The 16,887-nt window shown below is 35.4% G+C and overlaps 1 long non-coding RNA gene across 1 annotated transcript; it reads right to left on the bottom strand.

The window, feature by feature from the left end:
• Nucleotides 1-1,584: 1,584 nt before the first annotated feature.
• Nucleotides 1,585-3,147, bottom strand: LOC118562800. Its single transcript, XR_004930807.1, has 3 exons — nucleotides 3,049-3,147; nucleotides 2,823-2,931; nucleotides 1,585-1,711 (listed from the first exon to the last, which is right to left on the bottom strand). It is a non-coding gene; the product is annotated as an uncharacterized LOC118562800 (long non-coding RNA).
• Between the last annotated feature and the right edge of the window lie 13,740 nt (nucleotides 3,148-16,887).

Genomic DNA, 16,887 nt, shown 5'->3' with positions numbered 1-16,887 from the left:
AAAAATGTTGTGGTTGAAAGTGATTTATTTTCTAACATTCCTCACTACATGCAATGAAATTTTAGAGTGATATCATACTCATGTCAACTGATAGCAGTGATGATTTCTTGTCCAACAATTTTTTTGGTGAATTGGATGCATTTTCCTTCAGAATTTGGTCGCGCTGAAATAATACAGACAGCAATTTTTATAGTTGAATAAAGTATTCATTGTTATTGTATACACTGCATGCAACCTAAGTCTTGCCTTCTTGACATGTGGTAGTACTCTGCACAGACTGGACAGTGTAGAGAAAGAGCTGAGGCCACACCACAGAGTCATAGAAGGTCTTAAGCAGAGGCCTTCTCATACCTAAGGACCTCATATATATATAATATATATATATATTATTATTCTATGCTAATTATCTATATATATATTATATATATATATATTATATATATATATACTTGTATTTTTATCAGAATGTGTAGTTATAAATATATTTTTCCACATGGTAATCCAAAGTATCTGATAATTTTATTTTTATGCATCCATAAAGATTGTATTTAAAAAGTAATTTGACAAGCTACAAACAATTTGATAAGTTCCAATTTTTTTCACACAATTTAATTTTTGTGTTCTCTAATTACAGATATGAGTTAAATTCTGCTGTGGGTCTATCCAAATGCCCTTATTGAGTAGGTACACTTTAGCCAAAACAGAAGTGCATCAGTGGTTACCATGATACGTTTTGCTCAAATAGTGCAGTCATTAGGGAGGAAGATAGAAAAGGAGCCTGAATACTTTGTGGTAGTCTAGCCTAGGAACCTAGGTTCCTAGGCTTACTATTCTGACAGGTCGCCCAGTCTGTCGCAGGGCAACACAGAGACAAACAGGACCAACCATTCTCGCACACACTCACACCTAAGGAGAATTTAGAGGAGCCAATTAACCTAAACTGTCATGTTTTTGGACTGTGGGAGGAAGCCGGAGTACCCGGAAAGAACCCCACGCATGCACAGGGAGAACATGCAAACTTCATGCAGAAAGACCCAGGGTTGGATTTGAACCCAGAACCTTCTTGCTGCAAGGCAACAATGCTAATCTCAGCACCATTGTGCAGCCAGATTTTATACAAGATTATACAAAAATCCTTTATACAGACACAAATTCCTATCTATAAACACATAAAGATAAATTCTCACATAGTTTGGTTCACAATGTGGCAAAACTGCAACTACATATTTAAATTTAGAAAGCACAAAATATGAACAAAATAAGAGTCATATTCAATAAACATGAGCAATTTATACATTACAGTCAAATCTCTGCCAATGATAAGTATTGTCATACAGTAAATAGACGTAATTGTACACACCACTACTTGGGACTTGAAAAAACTTACTGTATGTGTATCTTGTCCTTGGTTTTTTTACTTCATGGTGTTGTTCTGTTTGTTCTCCTGGAACATTTTTCTGCTCTGACTGGATCTGGAATGAAAAACACACATTATCCATATTATTGCAGCAAACAAGAAAAGCACAGCAAAACATTTTATATAAAATCATGCATGAATGCATCCTTACCATTTCACCAATGCATAATTCCTCTGGAATGTGACTCGGGTGAGTGTCAGTCATTTCTGGGTAAATACAGATAACACTCTGTGAGATGTCTGTGAGATCTTTTCTGGTAGTTGTGGACTGCTATGCGATGAATGGAGTTGGTCCTGTAAAAACATTGGTAGAAATCAAAGTACATACTATTACCAAATACCATTTAGGCCCCCTGACTGCTTTGTGTAATTATCAGTTGTATTTTCTGTGAAAAAATACCCTGTAAATATCAAGTCTGCTATATATTATGTGACGTTACTTTAAAATGTGTTTATTTTTTATTTACATCCTAAGTAATTTCACCATGGTAACACATTGTGACAACAAAGTTTTCTTGATTCAGGATTCCTGACATGCTGTGTTTAAAGACATTTTAATATCTAGCATTTTAAATATTTTTTTAGTTCATTACAGGTTTCTACTTAGAACATTGATACCACATTGATACCACATCTCTGTTGAAGGGGGTGGTCACAGTTCTGTAGCAGCACAGCCATTAATCACATTTGCATCAGAACAACAGGCCTGCAAACATGTTTGCACCTCACCCCTCCCCCTTCCCATTCCAGCATGCTTTCAGCTCGAAACAGAAAATAAGTATTGGCACAATGGAAGTATACCATTGTAAGTTTCTGTAAAACAAAAATTTACAAACTAGAGATAAAAAACCCATGGATGGAAAAAAAACTTTTATGGTCTAATGTATATAATTAACAAATTGCAAAATTATGTTTCCTGACACTCCTAAAAAATTCAGGTGAAAACTAATTAAATAGGTCCTCTGGATGCATTGTCTTTATTGAAATGTTTCATCTCTTTTCCAAGACACTTCTTAAGTCTGTGGGGCTATTGATAAACCCAGCCTTGTAAGCAGTGGCTTTGATTTCAACAAAGTTTCAACAAGAAGAACCCATCCAGAGGACCTAATCCTTGTAATTTTACTCACAAATGAAGGTACACAAATACTGGAAATCCTATAAAGCATTAACTTACATTTTTCCACAGTGTTATCCTATATGTCAGAGGATTTTATCTTTCTACATATACACAGACCTGTACTACCATGACAAACTATGTCTTTAGAACATTTTGGGCAAAACCTTACATGGCAATATATCACATACTGTAATACTAAGATGGTGTACAAGGGCTGAATTGAAATGTTATACCTGTATAACACAGAAAAACTCCAGAGAGTCTGATATACTAATTTAACAAACATACCTTTCTCCTTGTTGATGAATCTTTTGTAAAATGTGTCTTTATCCCTTCCAGAAGAAGTGAAATGCAAAGCTTCTGTTTCTGGACAAACCCTTTTATGTCTCATTTTTCTCTGAAATATTTAGGAACAATCACATGGCAAGTGGTTAACTAGGGAGAGTTTGTAAAAGAAACAAAGTGATGTATATATGATAAAAACATTCATTAGAAGTTAAAATGTGAACCTTACCTTGTTGTGCTTTAAAAGATGTAGATAAAAAGTTTCAAAAGTAACCTAGGTAAATTTGCCTACCTATTGGAAGGCAAGATGTATACGTAATAAGATTAAAATGGCTGCAAAAGGAGAAAAACTTTTGTCGCAACTGTTTCACAAGCCTTAAAAAGAAGAAATTCGTCTTCTGCCCTGAATATATACCCACAATCCTGACAACTTGCCTGGACAAGGATTGGTTTTTAGAAATGTGATGTGGATGACCATGACTGGGAACCTGAAACAGAGGGCTCCAATTATGAGGAGTTGTAAGTTAATATCTAATATATTTGTAGTACATAATATTTCATTTTTTTTAATCGAATATCTCTAAAATTTCAAATCCTAAAAAAAACCTAGAAAAACAGAAATTCCAAACCCATTATTACCAACTGTTAGTGAATCTGCTTGTCTGGATTGGTTTCTAAAAGCTTTAGTCCTTGTAAATGTTTCTTCTTTGGGATGGATGTATGGATTGGAATGAAAACACCAGCACATTTCCCCTGTGTTTGGACGTAAAGAGTTGTCTTTTAATTCAGGAATGGTCCTTCGGCACATCAACATTAACATGCCGATTAAAGTACCCTACCTAAAGGTTGCTATTGTTCAGCTGGAGTACTGTGACAGAGGTTGTGCTTAGAAACTGACTTGATTTTAGACTCTATGCATTGAAAGCTCAAGTCTTAAGCCTCTTCCAAACCTTTTGTTTGGAGTTTTAAACAGTTTGGTCTATATCGCAGTACTGACAAGCAAATCTAAACTTATATTCTTATTTTGTAGTGACCTTGAAAATGTGGCAAATTTTTGCTCATTAGCTCAACAGAAGTTTATCATTTCTGAAAGTTGCTTGAGAACCCTGTTTGCAATTTGTGTTGTGTTTAGGAGCCAGCATAGTGACAATGAAGCAGGTTAGGGGTACTGTTGGCTGTTAAAAGTGTCTGTAAGAACACAGAGGCAACTTGATGGTCGCGGCTGCCACCATGCTCAGTGGGTGTTACCCAAAAACTGCCATGAACCTTTTCTGGCATATAAATATCTCCATTTATAAGATGAAGACATATTTTAATCTGTAGCACAGCTATTTGATAACTGCCATCCAAAAACTTTGGAGCACCAAGCAACAGGCCTTGATAAAGGCATAAATCAAAGTATGGCAGCTACTCCTTAAAGGATATTAGGATAGGATAATATAATAATATGGTCATGACTTCAACAACACATCTAGCACACTTTGAGCATTGCCTGCCATGAAAAACAAGTTAATTAAAATTGCCTATTTTCTAGACATCTACAGAAGCTTGCTGTGGTGGCTAGGAAGCCAAAGAGTACTTTTATGATGCTGTGGGCTTGCTCTATTTTGGACCACCTGAAGAGTCCCCGCTTGATTCTGGAGATCAAGCTGTAGATACAGGTTCAAACTGGTAAGGTTAAACACCCATTCCTCCCACATAATCTTTTAGCATTTCTTTGTAATAGGGTGTGGGCGTCATGACGTAATGGCGTACCGTGCACGTGACCTCACCATCTCAGGAGCAACGGCCCTTGCCGCTTTGGTAGGACAAACAGGTAGAGAGCGCCCGTAGCCACCAGCCATTACACGCGCAACAGAAACAGCGATATGACCGACTTTGCAGCCGTTAAACTTTCGCAAGACGATGTCCCAGGCGCACGGTTTACTGGTCGAACTGTCGAAGAACACACCAACCTTCAGCTCAAACGATAGCTTGAGTGTCGAGGGCTTAAAAAGACTGGAAAACGGGCCGAGTTGATCGAATGGTAAGTCGTTGTTTTTTTTTTCTGCTCTGCGTTCATGGTGTCGTCTGCCGTTTTTTTTCTGTTTGTAATCACCGTCCAGGAATCGGTATATGTTGCCAATAGGTAGCTACAAAACAACTGTTTACATCTCAGAATCTTTCCCTTAAGAAATTCCAGCTGTGCCTCTCCAGCTGAAATGATGACAAAACAAACAATCATGGTCAATTTAGGGACCTAAACCAATATCGCGAGGCAGGATAGACACGCAGACATGACAAAAGTGTAACAAAGGATGGCTCATTTCGTCGTGAGCTGTTCGACGTATGATAAGATTTAAGCTTCAATAAAACACCAAAAAACTCTTACCTGTTCACTACTTGATGTTGCTGGAATTGGGTCAGGATGTTCTTCGGTTGTGCCCTTTCCTCCAACAAAATGCTTGCTACATATGTACGTCAATTTGGTAACTGTTTCCGGGTTGAACTGTTGTGTAGTCCGACTGCACCGGTGTACCCAGCGCACACATTTCTCCTTGGCAGTCTTGAATTTCGGGAAATTAATGGAGAAAACATCCTTCATATGCGGCCGATCAGCGTACCTCGAGTCGCTGTTGCACGTTCCATAGCAACAATGTTTAAAAACCATGGTCTTAGACTTGGAAAAAGCAGTCGTTTTACCGAGTAAAACCAAGGGTAACGCACAGCTCTTTTACAGCGAAACAGCAGAGGACACATCAAGCTTGCCCTACCGCTTACCACGCGATATGACGTCTTGTGATGTCACGTTCTAAAAATAGCATTACTTTGCGTGGCCGCCATGTTGATTGCCTCCTTTACCGCTACTCAGACTACTGGCTATGACTACCACGTACTGTACTCCCTTTGCTGTATTGTGGGCTGTAACAGTGCAACACATGATCGCCATGGGAAAAACATAGAAAATGGGTTAACTTTCCCACCGCTTTCCTGCCTGGAGGCGCAACCACGGAGTCGTCAGCTCGCTTGGATCGTGGCTTTAAGACGACCAAACATAACTTTCCACAGTATCCCAATGTCAATGAGAGTGTGTTCCCTGCATTTTCATTCTGGTAAGTTAAAGATGCACGGTTTTATTTTATAGCCTACATTGTTTCTTTCCTTCAACCGCGACACCACATACATGCACATAAATACTAAAACGGCAGCGGGAAAAGGCTCAAATATATGAGAAACCCAGAGGGTTTAGGGAGGGTTGGCAGTTAACATTACTAACTACACCTTTGAAACACATAGCAGCTAGTTAAAAGTACATTACAAGCATGAGTGGTTGTTAGCACTAACGGTTAGCAGTTACTAAACTAGCAGGTGCCAGAGGCTGTCAGAGCACAGCTTACCTTTGTACGAGTTACTGTGTTCCCACTGTTTGCTGACTTTATGATCTGCAGCTCCTGAACCCATCCATTCGTGAACTGCACATGAGACTCCAAGGACTTGTAGCTTCGGAACTGTTCTGAAGTATAGGCGCTCACACCACAAACAAGGTCAACATACCAGTCCCTGGCTTCTCTATTTAATGTGTCCCGGTAAATTCCAGATCCTTTTCAGGATTTAAACATCTTTTTTTTTATCTATTCTTTCTCAACTCTACTTCTACGTCTCTTCTTTCAACGTTGTCAGAGTTATGTTAATGTTCGCGTAGCCATCAACATGGCCGCCACGTCCCACAATGCAATGCGGAACCCAAGCCCTATAGATATGAGAAGTGCTGTCATTCACTGCTTGACTGCTACTCTTGCTAGGGGTGGAGCAGCTGATATAATTATCTCCACCCACAGAAAGATGCACTATTGAACTTTTTGACAAAAATTTAAAAAAGAGGCAATCTTGTTTCAGGCTTTGGAAATCAATCCCAATAATGTTCATTTTATGCTCTTCCTGGTAGCTCAATATTTTCAAATTTGATTTAAATTCTTCCTTAAGAGAAAACATGTTTCATTATGTACCGGTGAACAATATTTCTGTACTGCAGATTGATGTAAAAATACATTGTAAAACAGATTTTTTTATATTAATAAAATACTATACAATGAATCGTGTGGCTGACCATTTTATTCAAAATATTTATTTAGTACAAAATACTTTTGGCTCGGGGTTATGTTTTTTGCTGTAAAAAATAACAGGTCATATAGAATAGTTATATGAATTTAGGATTTTGGCTGGATTGTGGCATGTGACTATCGCTGTAGACCATTTAAATGGGGACTTATATCATTATGTGCCAGCCAACAGTGGACTCCTGTCATTTAATGCCATACAAGAGGAGACTGTCTTTTCTGTAGGCCTAAAGGAAATTTTAATGACAGCTTGCCTCATATATTTATTTGGGTAGCACTTTATTTGAACCTTAATACTAGTAATAGAATATACTACAACTGTGTGTGAAGAGAGTGCTTTATTGAATTAAATTTCTTATGTTATTATCTTCACTTTTTTCATTCATGCTATAGTTTGAATGGCAAATAAACTTCTTACTGAAAGGATACCTACTTAACTATTTCCTGAAATTACTATATAAATAAATCACTTTAAAATCAGTACCTTAAACATGCCCAAATACCCTCAAGAAAGTGTTATGGCAATGTGGTTAAAAATAGTAAAGAGGATCTATTCAAAATGTTTACATCACCATTCCACACATACGAATGGCAAATGAAAGCTGGGACTTATAATTATTATGCAAACCCGTTTTTTTTGGCAGTAAAATATAAAGTATTATTGGCTGGATTTTGGCATGTGACTGTCGCTGTAGACCATTTAAAAGGGGACTTATATCATTATGTGCCAACCAACAGTGGACTCCTGTCATTTAATGCCATACAAGAGGAGACTGTCTAAACTTTAGGCCTAAAGGAAATTTTAATGACAGCTTGACAGCACATTAATGCCTCATATATTTATTTGGGTAGCACTTTATTTGAACCTTAATACTAGTAACAGAATATACTACACTTGAGCCTATACATTATTATAGACATATATTATCAAGTTGTATGTGAAGAGAGTGCTTTATTGAATGAAATTTCTTATGTTATTGTCTTCACTTTTTTCATTCATGCTATAGTTTGAATGACAAATAAACTTCTTACTGAAAGGATAACTACTTAACTGCTTCCTGAAATTACTATATAAATAAATCACTTGAAAATTAGTACCTTAAACATGCCCAAATACCCTCAAGAAAGTGTTATGGCAATGTGGTTAAAAATAGTAAAGAGGATCTGTTCAAAATGTTTACATCACCATTCCACACATACAAATGGCAAATGAAAGCTGGGACTTTATATTTTACTGCCAAAAAACGGGTTTGCGTAATAATTATAAGTATTATTGGCTGGGTTTTTGCATGTGACTGTCGCTGTAGACCATTTAAAAGGGGACTTATATCATTATGTGCCAACCAACAGTGGACTCCTGTCATTTACTGCCATACAAGAGGAGACTGTCTAAACTCTAGGCCTAAAGGAAATTTTAATGACAGCATGACAGCACATTAATGCCTCATATATTTATTTGGGTAGCACTTTATTTGAACCTTAATACTAGTAATAGAATATACTACAGCTGTGTGTGAAGAGAGTGCTTTATTGAATGACATTTCTTATGTTATTGTCTTCACTTTTTTCATTCATGCTATAGTTTGAATGGCAAATAAACTTCTTACTGAAAGGATACCTACTTAACTATTTCCTGAAATTACTATATCAATAAATTACTTTAAAATCAGTACCTTAAATGTGTCCAAATACCCTCAAGAAAGTATTATGGCTATGTGGTTAAAAAATAGTAAAGAGGATCTATTCAAAATGTTTACATCACCATTCCACACGTACAAATGGCCAATGAAAGCTGGGACTTTACATTTTACTGCCAAAAAAAACGGTTTGTGTAATAATTATAAGCATTATTGCCTGGATTTTTGCATGTGACTGTCGCTGTAGACCATTTAAAAGGGGACTTATATCATTATGTGCCAGCCAACAGTGGACTCCTGTCATTTAATACCATACAAGAGGAGATTGTCTATTCTGTAGGCCTAAATGAAACTTTAATGACAGCTTGACAGTACATTAATGCCTCATATATTTATTTGGGTAGCACTTTATTTGAACCTTAAAACTAGTAACAGAATATACTACACTTGAGCCTATACATTTATTATAGACATATATTATCAAGTTGTGTGTGAAGAGTGTGCTTTATTGAATGACATTTCTTATGTTATTGTTTTCACTTTTTTCATTCATGCTATAGTTTGAATGACAAATAAACTTCTTACTGAAAGGATAACTACCTAACTATTTTCTGAAATTACTATATCAATAAATCACTTTAAAATCAGTACCTTAAACATGTCCAAATACCCTCAAGAAAGTGTTATGGCAGTGTGGTTAAAAATAGTAAAGAGGGTCTATTCAAAATGTTTACATCATCATTCCACACATACAAATGGCAAATGAAAGCTGGGATCTTATATTTTACTGCCAAAAAACTGGTTTGCGTAATAATTATAAATATTATTGGCTGGATTTTTGCATGTGACTGTCGCTGTAGACCATTTAAAAGGGGACTTATATCATTATGTGCCAACCAACAGTGGACTCCTGTCATTTACTGCCATACAAGAGGAGACTGTCTAAACTCTAGGCCTAAAGGACATTTTAAAAAACAGCTTGACAGTACATTAATGCCTCATATATTTATTTGGGTGGCACTTTATTTGAACCTTAATACTAGTAACAGAATATACTACACTTGAGCCTATACATTATTATAGACATATATTATCAAGTTGTGTGTGAAGAGAGTGCTTTATTGAATGACATTTCTTATGTTATTGTTTTCACTTTTTTCATTCATTCTATAGTTTGAATGACAAATAAACTTCTTACTGAAAGGATAACTACTTAACTATTTTCTGAAATTACTATATCAACAAATCACTTTAAAATCAGTAACTTAAACATGTCCAAATACCCTCAAGAAAGTGTTATGGCAATGTGGTTAAAAATAGTAAAGAGGATCTATTCAAAATGTTTACATCAGCATTCCACACATACAAATGGCAAATGAAAGCTGAGACTTTATATTTTACTGCCAAAAAACGGGTTTGCGTAATAATTATAAATATTATTGGCTGGATTTTTGCATGTGACTGTCGCTGTAGACCATTTAAAAGGGGACTTATATCATTATGTGCCAACCAACAGTGAACTCCTGTCATTTACTGCCATACAAGAGGAGACTGTCTAAACTCTAGGCCTAAAGGACATTTTAAAGACAGCTTGACAGTACATTAATGCCTCATATATTTATTTGGGTGGCACTTTATTTGAACCTTGATACTAGTAACAGAATATACTACACTTGAGCCTATACATTATTATAGACATATATTATCAAGTTGTGTGTGAAGAGAGTGCTTTATTGAATGACATTTCTTATGTTATTGTTTTCACTTTTTTCATTCATTCTATAGTTTGAATGACAAATAAACTTCTTACTGAAAGGATAACTACTTAACTATTTTCTGAAATTACTATATCAACAAATCACTTTAAAATCAGTAACTTAAACATGTCCAAATACCCTCAAGAAAGTGTTATGGCAATGTGGTTAAAAATAGTAAAGAGGATCTATTCAAAATGTTTACATCAGCATTCCACACATACAAATGGCAAATGAAAGCTGAGACTTTATATTTTACTGCCAAAAAACGGGTTTGCGTAATAATTATAAATATTATTGGCTGGATTTTTGCATGTGACTGTCGCTGTAGACCATTTAAAAGGGGACTTATATCATTATGTGCCAACCAACAGTGAACTCCTGTCATTTACTGCCATACAAGAGGAGACTGTCTAAACTCTAGGCCTAAAGGACATTTTAAAAACAGCTTGACAGTACATTAATGCCTCATATATTTATTTGGGTGGCACTTTATTTGAACCTTGATACTAGTAACAGAATATACTACACTTGAGCCTATACATTATTATAGACATATATTATCAAGTTGTGTGTGAAGAGAGTGCTTTATTGAATGACATTTCTTATGTTATTGTTTTCACTTTTTTCATTCATTCTATAGTTTGAATGACAAATAAACTTCTTACTGAAAGGATAACTACTTAACTATTTTCTGAAATTACTATATCAACAAATCACTTTAAAATCAGTAACTTAAACATGTCCAAATACCCTCAAGAAAGTGTTATGGCAATGTGGTTAAAAATAGTAAAGAGGATCTATTCAAAATGTTTACATCAGCATTCCACACATACAAATGGCAAATGAAAGCTGAGACTTTATATTTTACTGCCAAAAAACGGGTTTGCGTAATAATTATAAATATTATTGGCTGGATTTTTGCATGTGACTGTCGCTGTAGACCATTTAAAAGGGGACTTATATCATTATGTGCCAACCAACAGTGAACTCCTGTCATTTACTGCCATACAAGAGGAGACTGTCTAAACTCTAGGCCTAAAGGACATTTTAAAGACAGCTTGACAGTACATTAATGCCTCATATATTTATTTGGGTGGCACTTTATTTGAACCTTGATACTAGTAACAGAATATACTACACTTGAGCCTATACATTATTATAGACATATATTATCAAGTTGTGTGTGAAGAGAGTGCTTTATTGAATGACATTTCTTATGTTATTGTTTTCACTTTTTTCATTCATGCTATAGTTTCAATGACAAATAAACTTCTTACTGAAAGGATAACTACTTAACTATTTTCTGAAATTACTATATCAACAAATCACTTTAAAATCAGTAACTTAAACATGTCCAAATACCCTCAAGAAAGTGTTATGGCAATGTGGTTAAAAATAGTAAAGAGGATCTATTCAAAATGTTTACATCAGCATTCCACACATACAAATGGCAAATGAAAGCTGAGACTTTATATTTTACTGCCAAAAAACGGGTTTGCGTAATAATTATAAATATTATTGGCTGGATTTTTGCATGTGACTGTCGCTGTAGACCATTTAAAAGGGGACTTATATCATTATGTGCCAACCAACAGTGAACTCCTGTCATTTACTGCCATACAAGAGGAGACTGTCTAAACTCTAGGCCTAAAGGACATTTTAAAGACAGCTTGACAGTACATTAATGCCTCATATATTTATTTGGGTGGCACTTTATTTGAACCTTGATACTAGTAACAGAATATACTACACTTGAGCCTATACATTATTATAGACATATATTATCAAGTTGTGTGTGAAGAGAGTGCTTTATTGAATGACATTTCTTATGTTATTGTTTTCACTTTTTTCATTCATGCTATAGTTTCAATGACAAATAAACTTCTTACTGAAAGGATAACTACTTAACTATTTTCTGAAATTACTATATCAACAAATCACTTTAAAATCAGTAACTTAAACATGTCCAAATACCCTCAAGAAAGTGTTATGGCAATGTGGTTAAAAATAGTAAAGAGGATCTATTCAAAATGTTTACATCAGCATTCCACACATACAAATGGCAAATGAAAGCTGGGACTTTATATTTTACTGCAAAAAAAACGGTTTGTGTAATAATTATAAGTATTATTGGCTGGATTTTGACATGCGACTGTCGCTGTAGACCATTTAAAAGAGGACTTATATCATTATGTGCCAACCAACAGTGGACTCCTGTCATTTAATGCCATACAAGAGGAGACTGTCTAAACTCTAGGCCTAAAGGAAATTTTAAAGACAGCTTGACAGTATATTAATGCATCATATATTTATTTGGGTAGCACTTTATTTGAACCTTAATACTAGTAACAGAATATACTACAGCTGAGCCTTTGAAGTTATTACAGACATATATTTACAACTTGTGTTATAACAGAGTGCTTTATTGAGATATTTTAAAACAATAAGTTATTGTTTTCACCTTTTTCCTCCATGCTATAGTTTGAATGATACATTATATTTATTAGACAAAAAGATAACTATTTTCTGACCTGACTACATCCATGAATTACTTTAAAATTAGTACCCTAAATATGTCCAAATAGCCTTAAGAAAGTATTATAGTCCTTGCTTAAAATTAAAATAAGCACACTGGTTTTATAAAATGTTATATATTTGAAAGACATTATTTTGTTGGTAATACTGCAGCCCTTGATATCAATGCCAAATTACTTCTGAATTACAGTTTAAGCTTTATTTATTTGAAGTGATAGTGATTATTTATAAAATGCTTGGATCACAGAGAAAGGTAATCATTCAATAGAAGAAACTGGTGCACAGACAGATCCACTGCATTACAACACAGGCCCCCTCTTGGATAAGTAGATGTCGTTTAATAATCTAAGTCCCCTCTTTGCAATTTCTCTAAAAAGTAAAAAAAATGAATTTGAAGGTAATATAGTGTGAAAAGGTCTTACAAGAAAATTTTGTATGATATTTATTTTACAATTAAATAACTAGAAACACATGTCCCCACTTGACAGTTTACACTGACAGTGCACTGTTTGCTAGATAGACGTGTATGTGTGTGTGTGTGTGTGTGTGTGTGTGTGTGTATATGAGAGCTTTATGATTTTTCCTAACCTATGTAGGTTAAAGGCTATACGCGCTGAGCAGGTCTCCCCCTCTTGCTCTGCCACGGTAAGCAGCCTGCTCCGTGCGCGCACACACACATACACCTACATGTTTATCAATAACCCGAAACGCCGACAACATCCAGCCAAGACTTTCACATTTGATATCTGTTATAAGCAGATATTCCCTACTAACTTAGTAAATGCTTTATACAGTGAATTTTCAGCCGCGACAAACATGATTTTGGGAAATCTTTGGGAAAATCACAGACCGTCTGGCCGAGTAACAATGCCTCAGCAGCCGCAGTAACACTACAGTCTCCTTGGAGAGGCCAGCCTGTCGGCGGGTCTCTGCCGCTCCCAACAAGTCCGAGCAGAATTAAAATTGGCTCATAATCCTGATGAACTGACTGTATAGATGCAGTTTGGAGGTATACCCGCTCACCTAAAATCATCTTAAAACAGCTTTTTGTGATAAATTAAGGTTATAAAATTAATAGGTTTGTAAACTCCTCATCTTCTTACTGCTCCTTAGTCAACCCTTGTTGCGAACAGTTTTTCTTACAGCACACAACTCTGCCCCCTCAACAAGCAAAGCAATACTGGGTAGGTGGGGGACCAAAGCCCCAGAAAGGTAAGGTACGGGAAAAGTGAAACCAGTCGGGTAAATGTGTATGGAAATGCTACCCGTGATTTGCAAAGCCCCAGGCTTCTCAGAAGCTCCAGGCTTTTGAGTGACAATGGAAAAGGGGCTATTAATACCTGTATTAAGGTATACTGAGGTTTTAAAGTTCTATTTTCAAAACCACAACAATTTTTCATTAAACGGTAACTATGATTTAAACACCTTTTAATGACCGGGATTGTCTATCTGCAGTGTGCTACAAGTCTGGAGCCAGTTTAAGGTACTGGAAAACAGGTTTACAGTCCTTTGCTGGGCTGAGGGACCAAAAACACACTTTAAAAGCAGCATAATTAGACATGTGTGGGCCCACCAGAATTACATTTTTTAGGGCCTTATACAACCATGGACTGGTTCTGAAATCTACATGATTGTCAGAAAGTCAACTGTTCAACAGTCGTGGCATGGTATAAACTAAAGGAACTCTGACCTTTTCTGAGATTAAGGAAATGCTTCTTTGAAAGTGCACTTCGAATGCTAGCAGGCTAAAATGGCATGTCTATTAAGCCAAAGATTGCAGGTTATCTATATTGCCCAGGTAATATTAGTTTTTCACACTCCCAGTGTTGCTTTATAGACATATAATGAAACAAAATGACAATATTCCACATGTGTGTTTATTCAAACACTTCTACTAGGTTCAACCTGTTTAATTTTATTTAGTCTTCCACCACTGATTATACCATCTGTTAAAAAGTAATTTAGAAAGCAAAAAATATATTATAACACAACCTACCAAGTTAGCTACATTTAAATTTATCTCACTCCTTCTGACTGAAGTAGAATGTAATCTTTAATTTTTATGAACTTCTTTAGCTGAAACAAAATTAGGGTACAAAATATGTAAATAGAGTGTACAAAGTATGTAAATAGAGTAATTGTCAACACACCATATGTGTCATGTATCAAAATAATTATGATAAATGTTATAGATAACATTCTTATATATGTAATAATCAGTAAATTATACATGCAAGTATATTGTTACTTCTGCTAACATAATTGTGAAATATAAAACAGTGTAAGTGGCAAAACAGTAAAAATGTTGACACAACAAATTAGTAATTTGTGCAGGATACTTTTTTTATTACACTAGAAACTTTAAATTTAGGCCCAATTAATATGCATATATGTAACATATATGATCAAATCAATAAATTTCAGTCATTTCAAAAGATTAAAATCAAAGTAATTTTCAACATGACAAGATGCCCAAATGTTTCATGTTTCTGCCACACATAACTACTCTAGTCACTACCTGGGTTAACAATGTGTGTGTGTGTGTGTGTGTGCGTTTGTGTGTGTGCGCGTTTGTGTGTCTGTGAGAGTGCACGCAGAGTATTCCAATCTTCTAAAAAAATTAGATATTCTGTTCGAGTCTGTGGACAAAGAAAAAAAATGCATCAAAGCCTACTTGAAAAAAAAAAGTTATTGAGATTTCCCAGCGTTACTTTAAGGCATACAAACTACAATGGTAGGCAGCATTAGGGTTTGGAACAGAGATAAGATTTTTTTTCTTAAAAGAAAAGCTATTTCCAAATGCAAGATCCAACTAATCAACAACTCTCTTTTCCAGCCCATCTGATATACAAATTGTGCCTAATGAACCTTGCAAAATCAATTACCTGGGTAATACTCGCATGCAAGGAAAACCAAAGACTGCATGAGGCATACACAAACAGACATTACTCACTGCAGATTATTGTGCTCCATTTACATTGCATTAGAACCTGATACTGCAAACTATTTCTTGATCATGTTCATTTCATTAAAATGTAACTAGGCCAAATGGAGATGCTGCACCTTTGCAACATCTAGATTAAATATCCATAACAGCAAACTCTTTCATCTGATTAATGATCCAACACAAAGTGGACAACAATTAATATTAAGCATGCATCTTGGTATAAATCAGTTTGTGCACATAATAAAATAGTATAACGTATTAAAATGACTCCTCAATAAAGAGTGATTTTACTCTTTCCTGTTATTTTATTTATTTATTTTGTAAAGCAATGTAATTTTGGCAAGCAGGAGTGTAAGGTGCATGTCTAAGATAACGTTCCTTATTAATTGTGTGGCCAGAATGCAGTGTATGCTGGTATCATGTGTGGAGTGAGCATAGTTTTTGTGCTGCTATGAAATGCTACTATATATATATATACAGAGAAATTCACATTTCATTAAGTATCTACTGCAGTGCTTTTTCCTAAATAAGCAGGCTCTTGTAAAACATCATATTAATAATTGAAATAATTAATTATTCAGTGGGCACTGTTTTACTGTAAAGTGGTATACGATTAACAATATGTTATTGTCTGCAAATATTTGAACTCCACATCAGATTAAATCTGTGATCCTTGCACATCTTTCTGCAAAGTCACAAAGTAGCGAAATTTCATTTTCTGAGCGGTCAGGCACAACTCCAAATCTGGCGTCATGAATTATTAAAAGCCCCCTTTGTGGAGCTTTCTTCAGAAGAGAATATCCAGCATGGGATATCCAGCTTGAAATCAATTGTAACAGAGTAAACTTGTCAAATGTAGTTCTGCCAGTTGTTTTCTACTTAAACACAATGGCAACTTCAGCCAGAAAACATAAGAAGCAGCTTCTTGGGTGAAAACATGGGGAGTTACCAAAAAGGTTGCAGTCTCTCTTTACTTATTCCTGTCTCTACCCCAGCCATTACTTTGAATGCATGCATAGAAAAAAAGACTTGGCTTATCCTATGATGTGATAAGATGTTAGGAAAAGAGCATATTTACCTTGTTTTTAAATCAGC

Source organism: Fundulus heteroclitus, chromosome 4 (assembly GCF_011125445.2).
Source record: "Fundulus heteroclitus isolate FHET01 chromosome 4, MU-UCD_Fhet_4.1, whole genome shotgun sequence".
NCBI lineage: Eukaryota > Metazoa > Chordata > Actinopteri > Cyprinodontiformes > Fundulidae > Fundulus > Fundulus heteroclitus.
Note: the sequence above shows the minus strand (reverse complement) of the source record. Positions and strands in the feature narration are given on the sequence as shown.